This window comes from Erinaceus europaeus, chromosome 14, assembly GCF_950295315.1.
Source record: "Erinaceus europaeus chromosome 14, mEriEur2.1, whole genome shotgun sequence".
Taxonomy (NCBI): domain Eukaryota; kingdom Metazoa; phylum Chordata; class Mammalia; order Eulipotyphla; family Erinaceidae; genus Erinaceus; species Erinaceus europaeus.
In genome coordinates, this window is record NC_080175.1 from 20,059,295 (window position 1) to 20,082,527 (window position 23,233).

The 23,233-nt window shown below is 38.0% G+C and overlaps 1 long non-coding RNA gene across 2 annotated transcripts; it reads left to right on the top strand.

Moving 5' to 3' along the window:
• Positions 1-1,209: 1,209 nt before the first annotated feature.
• LOC132532637 (uncharacterized) lies at positions 1,210-16,361 on the top strand. 2 transcript variants are annotated; one of them, XR_009544559.1, is made up of 3 exons: positions 1,210-1,780; positions 7,512-7,650; positions 15,609-16,361. It is a non-coding gene; the product is annotated as an uncharacterized LOC132532637 (long non-coding RNA). The 2 variants fall into 2 exon arrangements; XR_009544558.1 differs by lacking the exon at positions 15,609-16,361 and adding an exon at positions 8,917-9,098.
• Positions 16,362-23,233: the final 6,872 nt, after the last annotated feature.

The following is a 23,233-nucleotide window of genomic DNA, read 5'->3' on the forward strand; positions in this document are numbered from 1 at the left end:
TATAAATAGTAAATTTTAAAGTACAAATAGAGATAATGTACTTCCCCAGTTTCCACAAAGTAGAAACTTTTTTGTAACCACAATATAATTTCAAAATTAAGATACTAAAGACAATACTATACTGAAAACTTATCTATAGACCTTACTCAGAGTTTTCCATTTGGCCTGCATTATGCTCTTCTTGGTCTAAGATTCAGTCTACAATCAATTTTTTTTGTTGTTGTTTTCTGGTGTCCTACATATTTGAGTGTCACTTGGTTTCTTTGTCTTTCAAGTTGCTGACATTTTTGTCCCTTGTTTGAATTCTGTTTCTTTTTGTGCTTACCTCATCTAAATTTAGGTGTAGTGTTTCCCTACACATAAAGTTAGATGAGTGATAAAGCACCTAGCCTTTAAACAGAAGACAGCTCACAATATGGAAAATTCACCCCAGAATTTCATAACTCATGTCTCCTGTCAGTGGGTAATGACTTATACAAGTAAACTGGTACAGTCAACACACAAATATATAATGAATGCAATAAATATACACATTTCTATTATCTATTGAATAGATGTGTGCTGTACATAATATATCTGTAATAGATTGCTGATTTCCTATGGGTCCTTGGATTTTTGTATTAATCATGAGTACTTATTATAACAGTGTACAAAACCCCAAATATTCCCCAACCTAGAATTACAGTCCTTTTATTTCCTCCAAAATCTCCATCCCTTGGAAGTATTTGGGAAAACTCTAGTGTGCCCCTGGGAAAATTGTAGAAAACAGCTAGTAGTAAAGTGTGGTTTTTCAGGTGACGCAGGGAAACTGGTTTTTATATAAAATAAGTATTATAGAAAAATAAGGTAAGAAAAAGGATGTAAAGCATGGTATTAGGTGGGAGAAAAAATTCTTAAAAAGAGCAGCACTATCACTGAACATTTTTTTCTGCTTTGCAAATCTATCATCACTTTATCATCTCAGATAACCCCACCTCATCTCAGCTACTGACTTCTTAGCTTTTTCTCTATTTCAGGGCATACTGCCTGTGCAGTGAGTTTGATCAAGACACCAATTCACAGAGGATTAGGGGACAAATGTGGGAATCCCCTAATCCTTCACCTCCCAAGGACACTGGGAGTGTCCAGGAAGCAGAGGAAATCACTACTTCCAGCTCAGCTCACAGAGGACAAAGCGAGAGGCAGAGAGCAGTAACCAAGAGGGTCCCTGGTATGTGAAGTTGAATCTCTGGCGGGAGTCGGGAGAAGTGGCTGGGCACCAAGCCCCCGGATTTCTGGGGCCTTTACAGGCTCCACAGGCGGCCACCTGCCACCCCAGACGCCAGATCCAGCCCGCCTGGCTGAGCCTGGATCCGCAGTAGCAGCCACGTCCGTTTCATCTTTGCCTCTGGCCGCTCTTCCGGCGCGCTCAACTTGGATGAGTTGGGATCTTGAGTGCCCGCACAGCTGGAGCCCTGCGACTGCCGCGAGGGTCCTGAAGGCACCAGGCGGCTCTCAGGCTGAGCTCCCTCCTCAAAGGCTCGGGGTCTTTCCTCTTTTTTTCCCTTCCTAGTAACTAACTGCCTAGCAAGATTTCTGCAGCTCCCGTCCCCTCTCAGAGCTCCCCTCGAAACAGCAGAGCTGCATTAGCAATCGGACCCTGAGCAGCCAGAAACTTGAACTTCGGAGTAAGAATAAGAAAATGTGCGGGATGAAGTGTCCGAGGCTGGCACACAGCACGTTTGCTGAGGCGAGGAACTCTGCACAGCGACCGGTCCACGGTTCTGGCCACACCTGCACGGTGAGTATAGAAGTGCTGAGGTTAGCTCTGACATAGAGGGGAGGGGAAGGAAGGGTTAGGTGGGCTGGAGAAAGGAGGCTTCCGACTGGGAATATATTCAGTGAAGTCTCTGCCCACTTCCTCCTTGAATTTTGTCACCTCCAAGACTGCCTCTACCACAGGAAGACTTCAACCCTGAGACCTGAAAGAAACTTCAAAATTAGTGTGCAAAACTGACAACTCATCACAATGATTTGAGCTGGAGGTCAGACAAACAATAGGATAACATTAAATATCTAAAGTGTGGAAGTGAACCAATTAACTTTTGCCTTTGTAGGTTGGTATGAGCTAATCTCTCAGCGATTTTACCTTTCTTGCTGTATGTGTACTGATGTAAGTGGAGAGAGAGAGAGAGATATGACAAAAATTTAAAGTGGACAATGTAGTTTCTATTGCTGGGCACCCCACAAAATGCAAATTAGAAGGAGCCTGTACCACATTTTAAGTGTGTGTGTGTGTGTGTGTGTGTGTGTACAGGTAGAGCTTTGCAGTTTGTGAATTGCTGATTGTTCACCAATGTGACTCAATCCTAGAAATAGCTATATCTTTCAAACAACAGCCCTAATCACCCCCACCTCCACCCCCCTTTGCCTGACTTGGCCTTGGCCTTTCCTTAGGAGCTCAGAGGGATCTTGTTGTATTGCAGGAAAATCACTCTAAGGACAAAGGGTGCATGTTGTGCTTCTACTGAACCCAGAGACTACTATGGGTGAAAGTTGGTGAATTTTGATTGTGACAGGGGAAAGTTTAGCTGTCAATTTAAAATGAACCTGGGAACTCTTATTGGCAGATATAGTAAAACATCAAACAGCTTTGTCATTAATGCTTGAGTATCATTTTAAAAGTGTGTGAAGGATGGGGGACATAGCATAATGGCTATGCTAAAGACTTTCATGTCTAAAGCTCCAAGGTCTGAGGTTCAATTCCTAGTACCACCATAAACTAGAACTGAGCAGTGTTCTGGTAAAAGGAAAAAAAAAAAAAAATATATATATATATATATATATATATATAGCAGACATTGAAAATAATGTGACCAAAGATCAGGAAAAAAGCAATCACATAAACAAATATATTAGAATACATGCAGGAGGTGTGATAGATTTCTGTTTGAAAAATGCACATATTATTTTTCTCAGTAGTACACCTTTTCTTTGTGATATTTGCTTAGAACCACCTCAGAGACATTTTAGTTCTGCCTGTTGATAGTTTTTGTAATGGAAGTCTTGAACGTTTTAAAGTAAATTTCTACTTTATTCATTAGAAAATCTGCTGGACTTGATATAGATTGTGCTCACATAGATCATGATAGCATGATCATTGTCCCTACTCATTTCCAGAGAGAATTCACACCACCATTAAATCCAATACTGGAAATACAGGTTCTGGTTTTTATGCTGTACATACACACATGTATTGAAATGATTATAGTGATAAGTTATTTATTTATTTATTCCCTTTTGTTGCCCCTGATAAGTCTTTTTTAAAGCTCCAGTAGACCTATGCCCTTCTCATTCCCTACTAATTCCCTACTAATTTTCTACTTCTCATTCCCTACCTATGCCTTTCTCATTCCCTACTTTACTTCTTAAGTATTATTAGCATTAAAATTGTTCAACTAATTTATATTTGATTTTTAATAAAGTATGTTAACCCCTTCAATCAGTTGACTTGAAATTCTAGCTTTAAATCAAAATTTCAAACATATAAAAGCAAAGAACTGAAAAGAAATGTAATATTGTTCTTAAGCTTAATGAATCATGAAAGATTTTTGGAAAGAATGAAAGAGGAGAAAGTATATCACTGCCAAATTAGATAGTTGTACATTTAAGACCCGTTCTCCTATTATATATGTATTTTGTGTGTACATGTGCAGATCCATGTTTATAATAGGATACTGTCAGTGTGGATTAGAGTTTGGATGGGTGACATGCAGTAGGTCTACTAAGGCTCCTAATGTTAATAAACAGAAAAAATGGAGAATGCTCTTGTTTGATCACCTAGAGTTGCAAACTGAGCTTTCGCTCTCATATGAAGTCTTCTTTTAATTAATTCCAGTCAAACACAGACACACAGAGTAGTGTAAACATGTACAAAGTACATGAAATATATATATATATATATATATATATATATATATATACATATATATTAGTCAGTATAGAGTAAATCAAATTCAAATAGTCATGTTTATCTGTTTGAATAATATGGAAAGAGTTAAATAGAAAGTTATTATTTATAAACTTGAGTATGAGAAAGCAGAGGAAAACTTAATAAATAGAAGCACTCTGATGAAAAGATGAGTAGGGGTTCAGGTTCTAGATCTATTTTTTGCCATATTTCTTTGAAGTATCAATCAGAACTTAAATTTCTTCATCTTTGAGGTTGGGTCAATGTCAGTCAGCCAATCATGATTGACACGAGAACCCTATATACATAGAAAAAGTTCATTTTTGGGCTGGGGACATGGCAGGATAGTTATGCAAAAGCCTTCCATGCCTGAGGCATCAGAAGTTCCAAATTCAATCCCTAACACCACCATAAGCTAGAAATGAGCAGTGCTCTGATATATCTATCTAGCTAACTAGTTAAGTGTTCATCTATCATCTAGTTTTCTTTTTGTTATTTTATTTTGTCATTTTACTGGTTAGAGACAGGCAGAATTTGAGAGGGGAGGGTAGATGGAGAGGGAGAGCTACAGAGAGACACCTGTAGTCCTGCTTGACCACTCAAAAGCTTTCCTCCTGCAGGTGGGGACCAGGGTCTTAAACTTTGGTCCATGTACATTATAACATGTGTACTCAAACACATACAACACCACCCAACCCCCTCATCTAGCTTTCTTTTTCTCTGTATCACTAGAATTCAAATAAATAAAATATGTAAAAGCCCATTATTGAAGAGTTCTATATACACTTGTGTAACATTCACATTTTCAACACTTCTTTCTCTCAGGTCATTAAAGGGTCAGTTCATCAACTCCAAATCTGGAGACCACCTCAGGAACTATGTGATTTGCCACTTAGGTTTCTTTTCCCAGAAAGAAGTAGGGCACAAGTATCACCCATTTTCTGGACATGGCTAAAATAGTCAACTGGGTATAATAACATCTGAATTAATGGAATGTCCATCTAATTTTTAAAGAATTCTGGTTGATGTTTTATTTCCCCTCCCCCACTTTCTTCCTGTCTCCTTTCAGTGCTTTTTGTTCAACCTCTTAAAACAACAATAAATTTTGCTTTATATATGTCTTGCAATGTGTGTGTGTGTGAAAGAGAGAAAGATGTGTTTAAGAAGGAGTATGTATTTGCATATATATTTATATGATTATATGATTCCCCCAAATTGAGAGTCATTCAGATCCACAGCTTTCCCAGTTAACATAGTTTTTCAAGATATGCCACAAGTGAGAGGTCATTTGTTATGAATGATGTGGAGTGCAGGTAATTTGTCAGGAGCAAGAACATGTTTCTGTATTCTACATGCTCTAAATTTTTGTGGTTATATTTTGTGTCTTCTAGTGTGTTTATTTTTCATTTTTCCATTGAGCTCTAAAATGATCATCAACATTAGCTTTTTAATCTTTATATGAGCCTTGCTATATATGTGTAATATCTTTATCTCACCTTTTTAGGCTGAGCATGATTTAAATGCTATGGCTTTTCACCTCCAGTTTCTCTCACTTGACAAAGTTGTTCCAAGACAGCCATCTGCAGTATATAATTTATGCCATTAAGATGGCATTATTGCTGCACTTATCAAATTGAATTAATGTCTAAGTGTTTGACATGCATATCTTTACCTCAGGTATTTTTAGACCTGAGGTGTAATAACATAATCTTGTAATGAAAATGGGGAAGTTCTTTTTGTATGACTAACATTCATCACCTTATTAAATTAGCAGGGGTCACAATAAATCTTGTAAGATTCTCAAGGTATCACAGTCATTACACAAAGCAGAAGAATGAGGTTCAGAAAGAATGATTAGGTCAGGCTGAGCTGGGAAGGTTAGGGCAGAACACAATTTGGAATCTCTATTGATCTGATTCTAAAAACCATGTTTGCATTAGAAAGTCTTTTTAAAAAAACTGTGTATGAAATTATTCACTTGAATGAATTTCAAAGAATTCTTGAAGTAGCAAAATCCTGATTATGAAACCTCCATGTTCTCATGTGAAGGTAAAAATCTTAATATGGGTTTGGCCTATTTCAATTCTCTTCCAAATAATGATTCACTTTGTCTCTATAGATTTCTGAAATCAACATGGTGATTTCAGAAGCCCAAGGCTCTCTGAAAATATTGAGTTCTAACCTTGGTTAATATATTTCTGATTTAGTAATGACAAAATTGGTTTTGTTTCATCACTAGATATGAAAGCTGCGTTTATTGGTCGTTTGTATAAAACATTTTTCACTTGACCTTTTAAAATTTAATAAAATTTTATGGGTGAAAGATATCTATTCATATCTATTTTATATATTTTTACTAGTGACTTAACATTGTTTTACAAAATTATCAGTGTTCAGGAGATGCCTCTGAGTCACTATACCCCATTTAAAGTTCTGTGCTATCCTCTCCCCACCCCAACAACTATCTTAGTTCTCACAGAGTCAAATAGACGGTCTGGTTCCATTTTTTTAAAGGCTTATTTGCATTAGTAATCTATATTTCACATTTGAATGGAACCATTTGGTAGTTGTTGTCCTTTGCCTAGAATTTTTATTTGTTTATTACACACACACACACACACACACACACACACACACACACACACACACACACATATATTCTTAGAGCACAGATCAACTCTGGTTTATGATGGTGCTGGAGATTACCTGGGAGCCCATAGCTTCAAGTATGAAAGTCATTTGCATAGCCATGATATTCTCTTCCTAGCTTGTATAGTGTATTTTTTTTAAAGCAAGATATACTTTTCTGTTCAGGGCTATGGTTTCATTCAAAGTACATTCAGTGTACAAACAGTGTGGTATAGAGCTTATGGAACTATAGGGGAGAATAATTAAGAGATGGAGGTGGATATATATATAGCTAGGAATGTCAGGTCTCTTTTCTGATGTCATAATGTAGCTTCTCTGAAAGTCAGCTTGCCTGACTCCATATACTAGTTTACTTTTATTTTTATTTTTATTTTTTTTATTTGAAAGTGTCAAATAACTTATAGTTTTAAGTAAAGATATAGAGTAACAAAGATGACACATTGATGTAAAGGCTGTGGCTTATAAATGAGAAAAACTTAACATTTCATATAATAAGGCCCTCCTCTATTATTGGTATACATAGATATTTATATAAATCAGAAACGGGTATTTCCAGTAAGACATATTAGTTTGTTTCATATTACCTTTGTGTTAGCACACATGAAGTCTTTGAATATATAATCTGAAAGTAGAAGGTCAACCTCTTTTTCAAAATGTATCAGTACCTTTGCAAAAAGAAAAATAGTGACTCTGGAAATGACTCCCTTTTTTGTTTTCTTTTTTTTTCAGGTGTGAATAGGGTAGGATTAGACACAAAACCATAGAATTATGTGTAAAATATATGAAGTTTTTTGTTTATTTATAGTGTTTATTAATAACTGCTAACATTTAAGAAGCACTGACTGCATGTCAAGGGCTCACAGTTGATAGAATTGTACAATTTCTTATTTGTGTGTATTTTTAAATTCTGCAGATAATTTTCAGATCAGAAAATATGTTCCAAACACTAATCAAGAAGACTGCGTGAAGTATATATATAAAAAAGTTGTGAGTATTAATATGTGGCAGTAGAAGTCACTTGCAATCAACTGGTCAAACTGCTAGTGATGCAGGTAAGATGAGTACCTTCTAGCTGGGGTGGTTATGAAGACCAGAAACAAGGCGACACTGACATTAAACCTTGGATGGTAGGGGAATCTTTAAAAAGACACCTAATGAGATTTTCACACATATGTGGCAGATGTAACTAAAACAGTTGTGGGGAGGAGGGAGGTATTATATAACATCAGTTTAGAGTGATTATGAAGATTGTGTGTCCAGTGAAAACTAAAAATGTCTACATCCTCCTTTAAGATACAGTTACACTTATGTACACATTTAAACTTTATCTTTGATGTTGTTGCACTTTTTTTATCTGCTGTATTTCTCATGCATTATCATTATTATTATTATTTTCAAAGAAAAGTACTTTCTGGGGCCAGGTGTGGTGCACCTGGTTAAGTGCACATACTACAGTACGTAAGGACCTAGGTTCAAGCCCCTGATCCCCACCTGTAGGGGCAAAGCCTCACAAGTGGTGGGCAGGGTTGCAGGTATCTCTCTGTCGCTCTCCATCTCTATCTCCCCTTCCCCTCAGTTTATCTCTGTTTCTATCCAATAATAAATAAAGTTTAAAAAAAAAGAAAAGTACTTTATTTATTTACTAAGTTCAGTTGGAGCCAACTTAGCCAGGTTACTCAGATTGGAAATTTTCTTTAAGTATTTAAAATTATTATTATTGCTGTTATTATTATTTTGCCTCAAGGGTTCACTGGAGCTTGATGCCTGAACTATGAATCCACTGCTCCTGGAGGCCATCTTTTTCCCTTTTGTTGTTGTTTTTGCTTGTTGTTGTTGTTGTTATTATTGTTGTTGTTGTTGGATAGGACAGAGAGAAATCAAGAGAGGAGGGGAAAACAGAGCAGTGGAGAGAAAGATACCTGGAGACCTGCTTCACCACTTGTGAAGCAATCCCCCTGCAGGTGGGTAGCCAGGGGCTCAAACCAGGACCCTTACGCCAGTAATTGCTTAACCTGGTGCACCACCTCCAGCCAAAGTCTCTAAATTTATATACACATTCTGTGATCTGACATTAGGTGTATCTTAATAATGTTTTTTCAAGGGGAAACAGGGCAAAGAGCACAAGACAATGGTTATGACCCAGGACAGGTGTGGCCAACATGGCATGAGGACCCTGCTGAGAATTAGAGGTCACTTCAGAGCACAGGCACACCTCTGCTCAGAGCGAATGAATGCAATAACTGCCAGTAAACAAAGGTGAAATCTTACTGGATGTTTTTTCTTTTTTTTTTCTTTCTTTCTTTTTTTCCCCATTTAAGAGTTTATTCAAAAATGAAAGTAAGGAAAAGGAAAAAAAAAAAAAACCTCAAGTGCTCTTGTAGGAAATCCTAGGCAAGCCTTTGCCTATAAATGGAGGGCACTGTGCTTCAGTTCTGCTGAGATCTGCTGAAAGTTCATACAACCTTAGATTGGTAAGATGCCATATCACTTTTGAAGTAAAAGCCCTATCCTTGTAAAGAATTTTGTGGTTTTACTTTAGTTTCAGTTTCATTATAGATTGTCTCCTATAAGATAAGAAAGACCATTTTTGCTTGCATTATGTAAGAGATGGAAATGTCAAACTTTATTTTTTATATTTATTTATTTATTACATTACTAGATAGTGATGGAGAGAAATCAAGAGGAAAGGGGGAGATAAGGGAAGAGGGAGAAGAAGAGGGAGAGGAGGAGAAAAGGGAAAGAGAGAAGAGAAAAAGAGAGAGAGAAAGAAAGAGAGATATCACCAGCACTGCTTCACTGCTTGTGAAGCTTCTCCCTGCAAGTGCAGACCAGGGGTCTGAACCTAGGTCCTTGTGCATTGTAACACACATGCTCAACAAGGTAGGTCACCTCCCAGCCCAACAAAATTTTAACAGCAGATTTTAGAAGAAGAGGGACTTAAGAAACATTATTCCACTGATACATGGGCTTGCTCAGGCACCACCCCCCCCCCATGACTTGGCAAAACCAGAATATAAGTTTTGACTGAAACCTGACCAGAAGCCACCACTAGTGAAAAATATAGAGATGGGTCACAGGGCTTCTAATTCTAGAAGAAACTATATGAGTTACATATCCTGCACTTAAGGATAAGGGACTTGGTACAGGATAATTTGTGGATAACTTTTTTTAAATTTTTACTTATAAGATGCAAATATTGGCAAGACTATAGGATAAGAAGGGTACAATTCCACACAACTCCCACCCCCAAAACTCCATATCCAATCCCCTGACCATACAGAAAAGTCTTAAGTCTTACTGCAAACTAGGTGCATACCCATCCACATTTGTGTCTCCGGTGACCTCAGTGATGAGAGAATGGGGCTGGTGTTATTGCAGAGGTAAGGAAGGCAAGAAGGCAGTAAAGCCCTTGTTTGCTCTCTTACAGTTCAGTGCACATGAGATCTAATAAATCCAGGGGAATCAGCTGTGTAAAGAGCAAGAATAGAAATATGAAAGAGACCCCACCTGTAGGGGGGTTGCCTCACAAGCCGGTCTCCAGGTGTCTATCTTTCTCTCCTCCTCTTTGTTTTCCCCTCCTCAATCGATTTCTCTCTGTCCTATCCAGCAACAACAACAACAGCAGTAACAACAACAACAAGGGCAACAAAAATGGGAAAACTGTCCTCCAGGAGGAGTGGATTTGTAGTGCAGTCATCGAGCCCCAGCGATAAGCCTAGAGGCAAAAAAAGAAAAAAGAAATATGAGGGAGAGTAATATATTCTCTTTTTGTATTTATTTTTTAAATTTATTTTCTTATTGGACAGAGACAGAGAGCAAATGGGAAAGGGGAGATAGAGAGGGAGAGAGACAGAGAGGCACCTATGGCTCTACTTCACCAGTCCCCCTGCTGGTGGGGACCAGGGGCTTGAACTCAGATCCTCATGCACTGTAGTGTATGCACTTAGCCAGGTCCCCCCGTAATGTATTCTCCACTTGGAATATAGCCATCTGTCTGGAGGCCTTAAACAATCCTTTATCCATGCTTATCCCTGTCATATCAGTTACTGATAGAGAAGTCACACCATTCCAGACAGCAAAGTGGAGTTGACAGGTGATGTACATCAAAAAAGTGAGACAAATTACTCACTGCCTATTGATACAAGTATTCATTTATGCACAGGTAACTGTCAACAGAGTAATCAATGACTCTGCTCTTCTTGTCGTTCATGGAGGCTGGGAGTTGGAAGATAGGCAGGGGGTAGTTCGCTGAACTTTAGAGCAGTTATTGCACCCACATATGTTATCTGCATGACAACAGAAGCTGATTTAACAATAGTAACAAAAATTATCATACCTTTGAAGCAATTCAAATTATCAGCAATTTACTTAATTTAATCCTCACAACAACCCTATGGAATAGGTATTGTCTCCATTCTAATACTGTGGAAACCAAGACTCTGGAAGTTTAGGAAATCTGCCACGTGAGCTAACAGAGCAGGAATCTGAGTTTTGCTCGGAATTTGACTCCAGAGCTCTTTATGCTGGATCACACTGTCACTGTGTATGAGTTTAAATGAAAACTCCTTAGAGAGGCAATTGCAAAATCAGCTCAGTGATAGGCACGTGCAGAAACACCTTAGTGTCTTCCTGCTTTCAGGTCACTAATCTATTTTACTCTTTTCCTGACATGCCTGCAAATGACTAGCATTATTTATGGAAGTTACCTCCATATTATTAACAAGGAAGTATGTATGGAATTTGGCATTTGATTTCTTCTTGCCAGCAACTGGCCTTGGATTGAAGGCACAGAAAACATCTCCTGTTCTTTTAAGTAAGACTTGTTATTAGGTAATTGCTAATCATTCTGTAACCAAAAGCCAAAAGTTTGATGATTGTAATCATCTGTCTTAATTAGAATGCAGTGTTAGTGGAACCCCAACTCTTCAGTTATCAAACCCAGGGCTTGCCTATTTATAAAGTGAAAAGTCTTTATTTAAAGGGTCATTTGTCATTTAGGTTAGAAATGTTCTGAACTTCTCAGCAACCTGATTTTGCTAGTCTGAAAGTGGAATTTTGCACTAGGCCTCACCAGAATCTTATTAGCATTCAGTTGTGGTTTTCAGGTTCCTGCATTTAAACAACCTGAGGTATTTCAAGCAAATTTAATCTTGGGTGGTACAGAGTGCATAGTGATTATGCAAAGAGACTCTTATGCCTCAGGCTCTAAATTTGAATTCATAGGTTCAATCCCCTGCATGGCAAACGCTAGAAGAAGATCCCCTGCATAATCCATTGATATCCAGAGCTGATTAGTGCTCTGTGTTTTTTTTTTTTAAAGATTTCTACTACAGAATTGATAGTAGTTTTCTGGAGGTGAGAGGACAGTGAGCAGGAATACTCATGTTCTAATTATTCCTCAGGTGATGATTTTAAAATTATTTTACAGGGGCCGGGTGGTGGCGCACCTGGTTGAGTGCACGTATTACAATGTGCAAGGACCTAACTTCAATCCCCTGGTCCCCACCTGCAGGGGGAACGATTCATGAGGGGTGAAGCAGGGCTACAAGTGTCTCTCTGTCGCTCTCCCTCTCTTATCACCCCCTTTCCTCTTGATTTCTGGCTGTTTCTATCCAATAAATAAAGATAATAAAATTTTTTAAATTATTTTACTTGATTTATTTATATAGAAAAATTGAGAAGGAAAGGGAAGAGAGAGAGGAAGAGAAACACGTGTAACACTGCTTCACCACTTGTGGTGGTCTTCCTTTGCAGATGGAGAATTGGAACTTGAACCAGGATCTTTTCGCATTATATTATGTGTGCTCTTCCAGGTGTGCCACTGACAGCCTCTGTTCAGGTGACTCTTAAGAGCTCTAAAGTTTGAGAAACATATCCTTAGAAGACTCTTCTGTGAATTTCAAAGTCTCCCAATTTCTTGAAATTGCTAATACATTCACTTCTGGGCCTTTTCTACTGCAGAGATGCTGTTTCTCCTTTTTCCTTTCCAGAAACATTGTTAAGACACAGAATGACAGATAACATTATTTGCACTGTTTTCTGGAAAGAGTTGAAGTCTAAAAATTTCAGTAGTGGGTGTTAGATTGTTCTGTGGAAAATGGAGAAATGTTACACATTTACAAACTACTGACATTTACTGTCAACTATAAACCTTTAATCCCCCCAATAAAGGGAAAAATGAATAAAAAGATAAAACTTTCAATAGATACTCAAAGATAGCTGTGACTAGATTGAGGTAAAGAGCTGCAGAAGCAGACTGGTGGTTAGATGATGTATATATAGGAAGATGTCACACCAGCTCTTCAGAAAGAGGAAAGGCAATGTCTCCAGTGTTGAAATAAATATTGTGTTGTAATTACTATAAGGGACCTGAGTGTTAGGAGACCATCTTTACTGATTACCCACACAAACAAGGTATGCCTTCTGAGGGTATATAGGTTCACATAAAACAGACTTATTGTAGGCCAGGTGGTGGTGCACCTGGTTAAGTGCACAAACTACAGTGTGCAAGGCCTTGGGTTCAAGCCCCTGGTCCCCACCTGCAGGGGGAAAGCTTTACAAGTGGTGAAGTAGAGCTTCAGCTATCTCTCTCTCTCTCCCTCTCTGGCTCCCTCCCCTCTCAATTTCTCTCTGTCTCTATCCAATAATAAATAAATAAAATTTTTAAAAATCTTATAAATAAAAAAATAAAAACAGACTCATTGTATCAATTTTTTCCTTCAACATTTACTAGGTCTGTGACATGAAAATAGCTAACTTGGTATCTCTTTTTCCTCATACAGAAAACAATTTTATTTATTTTTTCTTTTTCCTGCCTACAGGGTTATTGCTGGGGCTCAGTGTTTGCACTATGAATCCACTGCTCCTGGAGGCTATTTTTTCCTCTTTGTTGCCCTTGTTGTTTATCATTATCATTGATATTATTATTGTTGTTGCTGTCATTGTTGTTGGGTAGGACAGAGAGAAGTCCAGAGAGGAGGGGAAAACAGAGAGGGGGAGAGAAAAACACCTGCAGACCTGCTTCATCTATTGTGAAGAGACCTCCCTGCAGGTGGAGAGCCAGGGGCTCGAACCCAGCTCTCTGCGCTAGTCCTTGCACTTTGTGCCATGTGCACTTAACCCACTTTGCTACTGCCTGACTTCCTTTTTTTTATAATTTCTTTTTCTTTTTTCTTATTTTTGTATTTATCATTGGAGAGAGACAGAGAGTAATTGAGAAGGAAGAGGGAGAGAGACAGACAGACAGACACCTACAGCCCTGCTCCACCGCTCTTGAAGCTTTCCCCTAGCAGGTGGGAACTAGGGACTAGAACCTGCAACCTTTTGCATTGCAATGTGTGCACTTAGCTAGGTGCACCACCACCTGATCCCGAAAATTTTATTTTCTTAAATATCTGTTGAGACTTAATTGAGTTTATCAATATATAGCACTATGAATCTAAATAGTACATGCCAAGTATTAAATAAACATTAGCTGTTATTATTATTGTGTTGTTTTTTCCTGTCATTGTTTAGTTAGCACAATAATTATGATAATATGGAGAATTCCTAATGCCCACTTAGTAAATATACATACAGCATTGCTTGTGACATTTCACCTTCTTTTATAATTATGTTCTTTCTCTTTTCCATTTTCTTCTCTTTGAACTCTGGAATCACTTCTCATACATTTCTTATGTCATTTATAATTATTTATTCAAAGTAAATATTCATTAAATTCTTCCTGTGTTTTAATTTTCTTTTGGACTTACTGCACAAAAGCAAATAAAACACATGACTTTATGACTATGATATAATTTATACAGCCATTAAATATTTTAATATCTCAGAACACATACACAGTAAAGCAAGAAATAAAAACAAGAACTTCAAAAAATGAAAGTAAGATTTTTAAAATCCATGAGGATATAAATTTCTCCCCTTCTCTATTATATCCTAAATGTCTACTAAAATATCTAGTAAATTTACTGGGAGTCAACAAACTGTGTTAAATATATTTCTACTTTTGTTTAATTTCTTTTATTTTAATGACAAGGGATAGAGAGGAAGAAAAAGAGAAAAAGAGAGAGACCGGTGCAGTGCTCAGTTCTGCCTTATAGTGGTGCCAGGGATTGAACCTGGGACCTTGGAGCCTCAGAGAGGAAAGTCTTGTCACATAACTACTATGCTATCTCCTCAGCCCTTATATTTCTACTTTTGTGAAAAATATGGAAATTCCTAGGATTAAAATGTTACCATTAATGATATGATATCTGTCATTTAAAAGGCTAATAACCAAAATATATAACTAATTAAACTCAGAAGCAAAACAGAGCAAAAACAAACAAAAAAATCTGTTGGGGAGAAGAAATGGATAGAATATTTGTTATAGAAGATATCCAGAGGGGCCAGACAGTAGCTCACCAGGTTACATGTGTATAGTACCAAGGGCATAATGTACCAAACACAAGGACCCACTCAAGGATCCCGGTTCAAGCCCAGTTCCCCACCTGTGAAACATATCTGTGGTTGTTTATCTTTCTCTCCCATTATCTTCCTCTTCTCTCTCAAGTTTTCTCTGTCCTGTCCTATAAAAAAAAGGAAGGAAGGAAGGAGGGAGGGAGGGAGGGAGGGAAGGAAGGAAGGAAGGAAGGAAGGAAGGAAGGAAGGAAGGAAGGAAGGAAGGAAAAAGGAAAGGAAAGGAAAGGAAAGGAAAGGAAAGGAAAGGAAAGGAAAGGAAAGGAAAGGAAAGGAAAGGAAAGGAAAGGAAAGGAAAGGAAAGGAAAGGAAAGGAAAGGGCCTGCAGGAGCAGTGCAAGCACCTGAACCCTAGTAATAACCCTGGAAGCAAAAACAAAAACAAACAAACAAACAAACAAAATCCAGATGGTTTACAGACTTTAAATACTAGGCTTAGTTTCCTTTCTCCTTTCAGTATCAGGTCTCTGAATACAATAGAGAATCTGAGCTGATGAACAGGTAACTTGTTGCCTTAAGTCTTAACAGACATTTGTTTTCTTATCTTTTTACAGTAGACTTTGATTAGTATGAGTGGGACTATGTTTCTCCTTGATACTCCTCAAATTACTGCATCTAAACAAGAAGGAAATGAGTGAGTCATTTTCTTGATATGATCATTACAACTGAATCATTATGACAGATCATTATGACGGTTTTTAACAAGTAAGTTGTCATTTTCCATCAGTGCAGTATTGTTCCTCTAAGAAGTTTAATGTCTTGGAGTGGAATGACATACCTCTTATCTATAGTCACCATTGATGAGCAAGTAGGAGGGGGTGTGCACCTAAACACATAGTCAGCACATAGCTCATGATTTTAACCATAATAGATTTCTCAGAGTTAGAGGAGAAAGTAAACTCATATAATACTACCATTTTCCCCCAAAGAACCTTGCCCTTCTCTTCTTCTCACTGCATTTATTTTTATATGTTAAAAGTAAGTATACCTTAAAAGTACCCATATCAGCTGTAAGGAGGGGTAAAACCTTCCCGTCTACTGTAGCAGACAGAACTGGACTTGACAGACACAGCCACAAAGTTAGGAGAAGGAAGACATGACCTCACTCATATGTGAGATTAGAAAAAAAAAAGTGAATGAACAGACAAATTCAAATGAAGACAAGCCCTTAGATACTGATTACAATACTGGAGCAAGTGAAGGGGTGAGTCAGGATTGTATAAGTGTAAAGGTTTCAATAAAATGAAAAAAAAAAGTAATACTGACATTATGGTCAAGATTAACATATATTTTGAAGAAGTGTTGAATTGTACTACTAAACATATGTGTATTTGTATGTGATGTAAAGTGAAATTAAAGGAACTGTCTTAATCTTTGTCTCTGTCAATTCACTATATCAAGTTCTCTCAAATCAAGTTTTATAAAGTGATGTGTTCATCTGCTTAATTTGTACTGATTTAATCATTCAATGAGAAATTAAGGCTATTAGTGAGTTTCTTCTCTCATATCTTGATTCTTTGAAAGTTATCATTCATTAAAGTATTGTTCAACTAAGATCACAGTTGGGTCTTGATGTAAGAGACCGAAAGGGTACAAGAAGTAAGTACAGAGGCTAGAGAATGTCTGACTAACAGCTAGTGATTTGACTAGTGCTACATACCAATCGTTCAATGTTCCATTCCCACTAGATTTTATAGTATAACTAATGTGTAAAGAAAAGACTACTTTAAAAATGACCTAACAGGTTCTGTACAAAGTACAAGTTAGAATCAAGCAGTTCTTCTAGCGTTTGCCCTTCTTCCGTAGCCAGTCAACAGCGTCAGGTTGAGCCTGATGTAAAGTTTCGAGACCTCCTTTGAATCTGGAGAGGTGGCAGTCGTTGACTATGTGGGTCATAGTCTGTCTGTAGACGCAGAGGCAGTTCGGGTCGTCTCTGGCTCCCCAGTGATGGAACATAGCGGCGCACCGGCCATGGCCTGTTCGATAGCGATTGAGGAGGGCCCAATCATAACGTGCTAGGTCAAAGCCGGGTTGACGCTCACAGGGGTCTGTGATGAGGTGTTTGTTCTTTACCTCAGCTGACTGCCAGCTCTGTTTCCAAGAGACTGGAACAGAGAAGTTAAGTGTAGGCGTAGGGGACCAGATTGGGTGACGAGACATCAAGCGTTGGACAGGGTGGGCGAAGATATCCGCGTATATTGGCAGGTCCGGTCGAGCGTAGACATGGGAAATGAACTTAGATGATGTTGCATCCCGACAAATATCTGGCGGGGCGATGTTGCTAAGAACTGGCAGCCATGGAACTGGGGTGGAACAGATGGTTCCAGAAATTACCCTCATGGAGGAATATAATTTGGAATCGACCAAGTGGACATGGGGGCTACGGAACCATACTGGGGCACAGTATTCTGCAGTGGAATAGCATAATGCCAGAGATGATGATTGTAGTGTGGAAGCGCTTGCGCCCCATGAGGAGCTGGCCAGTCTTGCAATGATGTTATTCCTCGCGCTCACCTTTGCTGCAGTTTTTATGAGATGTTCGTGAAATGACAGAGTGTGATCGAGAGTAATGCCAAGATAGACTGGCTGGGCTTCATGCCGGATTCTCGTATCGCCAAGCTGCACATTAAGCTCACGCGAGGCCGAGGCATGGTGTAGATGGAAAACAGATAATACCGTTTTTGCAGTGCTAGGGATTAGTCGCCATTTTTTACAGTAATCAGATATCAGAGACATGTCTTTCGTGAGTGTTTCCTCGAGGATGTCGAACTTGGATGCCTGAGTTACACAGCAGATGTCATCGGCGTAGATGAACTTCCTTGAAGAAGTTTCTGGGAGGTCATTGATGTAAATATTGAATAGCGTAGCAGCCAGAACAGAGCCCTGGGGGAGGCCACTTGAGACAAGTCTCCATCTGCTAGACTTGTCACCCAGATGCACCCGGAATCTTCTGTTTTGGAGAAGAAACGATATAGTGTTGAACACCCATGGAGGCAGGCATCTTGAGATCTTGACTAGGAGACCACGGTGCCAGACCATGTCATAGGCTGCTGTGAGATCAACAAAGACAGCACCCGTCTTTAAATTCTTCTGGAATCCATTTTCAATGTAAGTTGAGAGGGCCAGGGCTTGTTCGCAGGTACAATCACTAGAGGTCCCACATTACTATATACAAGCACCCAGGATCAATCCACCACCACTCTCAGTCTGCAAGGGGTCTTCAAATATGATGGAGCAATACTGCAGATGTCTCTCTTCTATATGATTCTCTCTACCCCTTTCACCTATTTATTATTTCTCTCTATCTCTGTCAGGAAAGGAATAAAAAGTAAAAAGAAATGCTTACCGGTAATAATGGAATTGTCATGCATGCACAAAACTGTAATGATAACCCTTTTGGCTAAATAAAACTCATGATTGAATTTGTTGATTTTTACAAATACTAATTGCCAGATGCTGCCAATACTAGAGATATTTGGGTGATACCAGGACCTTTTTTTCTTCCACTACTGGATAATAACAAACTCCTAGAACTATCGTTTTCTACTTCAGAATGAGTAGTTTGATTGTTCTAAGAATTGGCATCACTGTGTACCCTGATCTCTGCCCAATGAATCCCTGACCATTCCAGCATAAATAACTGATTTCTGGTTCATCTCCCATCCTTCTGAAGACATGCTGTTTTGTACAATCTTAGTGTTATAGATCGCTGACTTCAGAGCTTCACTGAAAGCATCTTTATGAAACTTGTAATTCATTAAGTGCCAAGTGCTGACTGAGTGGACATCTGCTGTGTCTGTGATATATATATCTCCATTCACATTCTCTCTCTCTGATTCCAATGACTGATTTTGATTAATACATGAGTCTGTTCTCTTCTTTTTGTAAAGTATCCCTTCCACCAATTTAATTAGGACTGTGTATTTTGGGTTACTCATAGTCTAAGAGATGATAGCATGGAAATCAACCCTTACTGAAGTCAACTCAGTTCCTTTAAAAGGACATTACTTTCATGAAAAATAATTTTAGACATCATTGAAATTATGTGAAGAAAAGTAAAGCACTTCATTACAGTAAAATGAGGCTTATCTATTTATAAGCTTCATTTAATTGATTATAAAAGGTAAGACATTTAGAGAAAAACATTAAGTTTTCCATTAAAGTAAAAATGACTAAGATTTAAGTGATTTTAATGGTTGTGTTGTTTTAAGGATCCTCTCTTCCATTTGGGGAAGTAAACTGAGATGTGAATTAGAAAGGCGTGGATAGAACTATAGAGACTGCATAATGATAATGCAAAAGACATTTTTGTCTGAGGCTCCCAGGTTCCAGATCCTTGGTTCCACCATAAACCAGAGTTTAGTGTTCTGGTTTTTAAAAATAAATAAAAGGCCAGCAAAATGACTTACTTAGTGTTTGCTTTGCCATGTAATAGATCCAAATTGAGCCCAACTCCCATTGCATTATTGTCTCTTTCCTTCTCTCCTCTCTTTCTCTCTTTCTCTCAGTGGGAGGGAGAGAGAAAGGCCTAGATGATGAATCAGGAGACATGCTTCATTGTCTTCTTTGCTGTTAACTTGAGCTGTTAGTATAAATATAATACTTTCTTCCTATAAATTTGGGGGTAAAAATATCCAATTTCCAAATTAGTTGTGAGGATCACATATGCTACAATGAGTTCTGACTCACTGCAGGTGTTCCTAGTTTGCCTTTTCTCAGAGACTTCAACAAGTTTCTGTGAGCAAGGATATGTAATATCAGTATGGATTATTTGTGAACACTGGATACTCTTTTTTTTTAGACTGAGGAAGACCTTCACATCTGGTCTAGAAGAATTGAGTCTTAGTTCAGATTTGTCCTTCATTAGCTGTGTAACTTTTGAGCAAGCACTTAACATTTCTTAAGCAGTCAATGTCCTTATGTGAACGGTAAACAAAATACCTCAAAGTGAGAATGCAAAGTTTGAATCTCAGCTCTACCACTCACTATGTAGCAACCTTGGGCTAGTTACTGAAATATCTTGGTTAAGTTCCTTATCTTTAAAATAAGGACAATGATAAGAATAACCTTGTAAGTGGTCCAGGAGGTGGCATAGTAGATAAAGCATTGGACTCTCAAGCAGGAGGTCCTGAGTTTGATCCCCAGCAGCACATGTACCAGATTGATGTCTGGTTCTTTCTCTCTCTCTTCTCATATCTTTCTCATTAATAAATAAAATACTAAAAAAAAAAAAAAAAAAGAATAAGCCTCATAAGTTCTTCAAGAAGTTCACATGAACCAACACCTATAAAATACTTTGCAGTGTACCCACCACATGGTATCTAGTTAATAAGTGTTACCTGGGAATAATTTTTATGTCTTTAACTTCACTTGAATGAAATCACCAGTCATGGAAATTGGAATGTTGAATACACTGTTAATATCACATAGTATTCTAATGAAAAAGAGAATCTGTCAATGCTTCCAGTTTTATTTTACCTAATTTCCCCCTGGGGCCAGGTGGTGACACTCCTGGTTAAGTGCATGGATTACCATGTACAAGGACCCAAGTTCAAACCCCCAGTCCCCACCTGCAAGTAGAAGCTTCAAGCAGTGAAGCTGGGTTGCAGGTGTCTCTCTGTTTCTCTCTCTGCCTTCTCCCACCCCACCTCAATTTCTCTCTGTTCTATCAAATAAAATAAATGAAGTTTAAATTTTTTTTCTTATCTTACTTCCCCTGATTCTCTATGCAGAGCTACAGCAACAACAATAATAATAACTACAGTCTGGATCCAAACCTCAAGAAACAAAGTATAAAAAAGACCAGTCATCCTCTCTAGTCCTTGTTTAGTGGATACTTCACAGATTTCAACTGGACCTGACCTATGGGGACAGCCATTTATCTGGAACAAGAGGCAGAAGATTCCAGCTTTTGAATGCTATCCTCTTGTTTTTCAGGGATGTAGGCATTTCTTCATTCAAATGGAAGTGCATGGCTTTTCCCTCCCCATTCCAGAGACTTCCATCTCTAGTCTCATACCCAGTCAAGACCTATGGGAATGCTACCTGGAGTGTGTCAGTCTCCCTGAATCTGCTGAAGGATCTAAAAGTACTATTCAGAGAACAAAGCTTTGAACTAAATTCTGGAAAAGAAGATGTCTTTAAAGTATAGTTCAGTCACAAAAGTCAAAATTTGAGAAAAAGTAATGTTGAAACTGAACCATCTCAGGGGGTTGGGTGATGGCACACCTGGTTGATCACACATGTTGCAATGCTCAAGGACCCAGGTTTGAGCCCCTGGTCCCCACCTGCAGGGGGAAAGTTTTGCAAGTGGTGGAGCAGTGCTGCCGGTGTCTCTGTCTCTCCCTCTCTATCACCCCCTTCCCTCTAGATTTCTAGCTGTCTCTTTTAAAAAAATTTTTAAAAAGAAACTGAACCATCTCAGAAGACAACCATGGAAGGGGTGTGTGTGCATGTGTGTGATGGAAAGTTAAGTCTTTCCACCTGAAGAAAGGAGGGAAGTACTGCCCACTCTCCCTTGGTAGGAAAGAGGGGAAGCAAAATCATGATACTTGGCAAAATCTAGATTTTTTTTTCCAGTCTCTCTACCCTGCCCCCCTATGATTACAAAAGAGAACAGGAGGGAAATAAAGATAGGCTTCTTTGAGGGACAAAACTTCTCTTCACTCATGTTATACAATTTTCTAAAATAAACCATTTTCGTTTCATATAAAGACTTCAGTGCAGTGTTTTTTTATTTTTTTGTAAGATCGAACAGGAATTGACATTATTTGGACTACTTTTTATTTTTTCTGTTTCCCACCATAGGTCTGTCTCTTCAAATCTTTACAAGAGTTATCAGCATCCTGCCTTTATTTATGTACCCTAGTATTTGAGTACTAGTGTTCATACCTTTGATTTGTAAATTTGTGGTTCTGCCTGTCCATTTAGTTGTCTGAATTTTATCATTGAGTTCATCTGGTTTCAAATTTTTTCACTCATATGCTAGGAGTAGTCAGGCTTATACTGTCTAGTTAGGCTTATACTGTCTAGTTAAGTAAAGAAAGTCTAAAACTTGTAAATCTGAAACTTTTGTGTTTCAGACCTAGGGAGGAGGAAACTTGTGTGTTATCTAATGCAACTGTTGTCTGCTATAGGTGCCCATTCCTCACCGGCTTCTTCAAAAGGAAATATCCTACAACCTTGTTAATCATTATTAAATCGCTAATAACATTTTAAAAAAGCAAACCAAAGTGCCAAAAGACATATGAAGAAATGCCCAAAGTCACCGATTACCAGAGAAATGCAATAAAGACAGAAATTCTATATCCTCCATTTTCAGGCTCGTGGAAAGTTCTAGAAAGTTCTGTGCTGTTCTGAAATCACTTTCTCCCTAACTCTAACCTGCTGATTTTGCTTCATATCTAGATTCCACATATACAACTATTAAACAAACAAACAGACAAAATGACAGCTTTTCAGTTGGTTTTAATATCATCTTTTGAGCAACTCTGACTGTTTTCCTTTTTGGTTCTAATCTAGATTCACTCTGTAGAAAACTTTTTAATGTTTTTAAGTGTTCTCAAGGATCTCTGGAGGCAGGTGTTATTATTACTACTGGGAGGTACCCTAACACATGTGAACAAATACAAATCTTAACACCCTGGCTAGAAAAGCATGTTTCTTAATGTGTTGTAGTTGCTGTATTTAACTTGGGATTAATTTACCTATTTATTATCATGGATCATGTTTTATTCTTAAAAATAATAAAGATGTGCCAAATGTAATAAGATATCTAAAAATAAATTCCAAATAGGTGGGCCAGGTAGTGGCACACCTGGCTAAGTGCACACATTACAGTGTACAAGGACCCAGGTTAAAGCCCCAGGCCCCCACCTATGGGGGAAAGCTTCATAAGTAGTGAAGCAGGACTGCAGGGATCTCTGTCTCTTTCTCTCTCTATTCTGCACCCTCTTAATTTCTCTCTGTATTTATCCACTAATAATAAATAAACATATTAAAAAAGAAAATAATATTAAAAACTAATCTTATGTTATATATTTCAATAAATAAACTTACATTCTTATAACTTGTACCTGGATTATATTGCTACATATAGAAGTGTTTAGTTTTGTGTAGTTGTTAGACTCATGCAACACAAAAAAGTAATGGTGAATAAATAAAATAATAAATGTTCTTT